Here is a 2,884-nt window from a genome sequence, read left to right on the forward strand (position 1 = left end):
GAATATATGATGATCACAAAACATTGGGTGGATCAAAAGTGGTGTTTGCACAAAAGAATCATTAATTTTTTCCATTTGCGTCCACCTAGAAAAGAAGTTGACATTGCAAATGCAATGTTTAGTTGTTTCAAAGAATGAGGTATTGAACATAAGTTACTAAATAATACATTCTTTGTTGTGTTGCTTTTTTAAAGATTAATACATGACTAAAATGTAGTGTTTTATGCAATGTACTAATTGAATATTTAATTAAAACCCTCAAATTAGGGCTAGATTCGAGGCGAGCTTTTTCGGGCTCGAAACGAGCTTAGCTCGAACCAGCATGAAACGAGCCTATTATAAGCGAACGCGAACACGAACACGAGCCGAAGCAAAAGCCAAAAAACAAACCCGAGCCCGAACCCGAACAGGGGAATGCTCGGCTCAGCTGGCTCGGCGAGCCAAGTTAAGCTCGTTATTAATATTGTTGGCTGGAGACCTGGAGCCTGGCGGTATTTATTATATTTGGCTTATTCTATGTTGACTTTGTTTTGCTTTGCTGGTTGGCTTTTATTAAAAGAAAAAAACGTTGTCGTATTGGCTGTTGGAAGCAATTAAAGAAATTAAAGCAGCAAACCTAATATTTTTTCTGCTGCTCTTCATTCTTCTCTGCCGAGAATATTTAGCCAAAACTAAAATACGCCGACAACAAGGTTTTCCATTCCACCTTTCTTCTCTGCTGTTCATCCGCCGCCAAGGTTTTCCACCTTTCTTCTCTGTTGTTCAGCCGCCGTCGACAAGGTTTTCCACCTTTCTTCTTTGTTGTTCAGCCGCCGACAAGGTTTTCCACCTTTCTTCTCTGCTGCTCTATTTAATTATTTATCAAACAAGAGTTACATTCTGATGTGTCCTAGAAAACAGGTTAGGCTTGCTAGATTTCAAACCGACTTTAAGTCATATAATTATTTTATTATTCCTTAAAAATGCATGACGATAATAAGTTTTATTTTTTAATGATTTTTAAAAATGCATGACGATAATAATTATTTTAGGCTTACTGAAGCAATATATTGTTTTTTTTTCAAGAATCTAGGTTGTTTTGGAAAATTCCCATTTGACTCACATATATGTGTACTTAGCAGATATATATATGTCTTTCATTTTCTTATTTTTTATTGTTGCCATTTGCTTCCAAGCATGTTGTGTAACATCAATAATGATTTGAACATTTATGTCTGTTATATCTTCCTCTATATGGGTTAATATTACACTCATTTTAATATTAAATTTTATTTTTTCAAGCTTTTGTGTTCAAATTGACATTCCAATCTCTTTTGCTGCCATATATAAATGGAGATATATGTATTGTAGTTGGAGAGCAGCAACTTATATATATATATATATATAGAGATTTCTTTTCTCCCCACCTTTATATATTTTTTTTGGCCAGAAGTATGATATTTTGTTCTAATAAATGGTCAAGCTCTTGTGAACTTGGCTCTGACTCTCTGCTGTCACATATTCCAATTTAATTTTTTGTAGCCACATAATAATTAACTTGAAAGAATTCTTTAATAGAGCATAAAGTGTGTCAATGTGTTCTTGGTGAAGACTCTATAAAATGTAATAATAAGCTGCAAAATGTAAAGAGCCTGAGTGTTTAAGGCTGTCTGCAACAAAAATTTGGATTTATGGCTTGGAATTTTTATAGTTTATGTTCACTTATGATTTTATGTTTGCTCTATCCCGTGGTAGCTAAGACAATTAATTTCTGAATTTTCCAATTTATGTTATGATGCTGGCGGCTAAGTTTGACATTATTTTTTTTAATTTGTATTGCAGACTCATGCCCTTGCTGAGTATATAGCTCAGGTGAGAATTTATTTGAATCTCCTTACTTTCCTTGGTATATTTTGTTTATATCTGAGTAGTTCTTATTTTATTTATTATTGCTTTGAGTTGTTAAGTTTGAAAATAAAATTCTGCTTTTAGAAATAAAACGACAATTATTAAAATACTGCAAACAGTGTTATTATTATTATTTTTTTTTTGCGGATGTTTATAAAGTGTACTCAGATTATCAAAATTTTGTTGATTGAAGGAGGAAATGGATCGGAAGTCTGGATATTGGTGGTCACTTGACAGTAAATATATTACACTCATTCTATTTTTTTGTTTCACTGAAAATATTTGCTCCTATTATAAATTTATATGTATTTTAACTGCTGACGAGCCTAGAATACGAGCCCAAACCCGAGCCGAGCGAACCCGAGATATTAGAGACGAGCCCGAGTTAGGTGCGAGCCGAGCACGAACACTTAAATTATAAAGCGAGCCAAACACGAACATAAGTTTTGACGAGCTCGGAGAGCCCGAAGCGAGCTGAAAACCGAGCTGATTAAAAATGAGCCGAAAACGAGCTAAACAGTGTTCGGGCTCAGCTCGGCTCGTATCCACCCCTACCTCAAATTGAATAATAAGATTAAGATTAAACCTATGTTCATTGGAACATTGTTTGCCAAAGTAAATGATACACTTTTATCAAGTGCAAAATTAGAAGTTGGTCGTATTAGGTTTAACTTAACTAATGTACTTTGTTTGTTACTCAAAATGAAGATAAAGCATATTATACATATGAGTAGGGAATGTATTTGTTGATGCAAAGTGATATATATTTGCCTTGCTAATATCAAGAGTCACAATTAAGGTCACATGATTTGTTGGGGTAAGACCTAACTTGAGATTGTGGGCTTTTGTGGAGAATTAATGCAATGAGATCTTGATTTACTGAAAGTTCATTGAAACTTATCAAGTACAATAATAATATTGGCTTGAGAAAAATAATAAGAGTGTTTTAATTAATTAAATTCGAAATTAAAATGATATTGATAAAATTAAATTAAAA

The 2,884-nt window shown here is 33.3% G+C and overlaps 1 long non-coding RNA gene across 1 annotated transcript; it reads left to right on the top strand.

Moving 5' to 3' along the window:
- The first annotated feature begins 601 nt into the window (after nucleotides 1-601).
- Nucleotides 602-2,321, top strand: LOC123217923. Its single transcript, XR_006502587.1, has 3 exons — nucleotides 602-820; nucleotides 2,081-2,123; nucleotides 2,218-2,321. It is a non-coding gene; the product is annotated as an uncharacterized LOC123217923 (long non-coding RNA).
- The last annotated feature ends 563 nt before the right edge of the window (nucleotides 2,322-2,884 follow it).

The sequence above is a fragment of the Mangifera indica genome, chromosome 6 (assembly GCF_011075055.1).
Source record: "Mangifera indica cultivar Alphonso chromosome 6, CATAS_Mindica_2.1, whole genome shotgun sequence".
Classification (NCBI taxonomy): domain Eukaryota; kingdom Viridiplantae; phylum Streptophyta; class Magnoliopsida; order Sapindales; family Anacardiaceae; genus Mangifera; species Mangifera indica.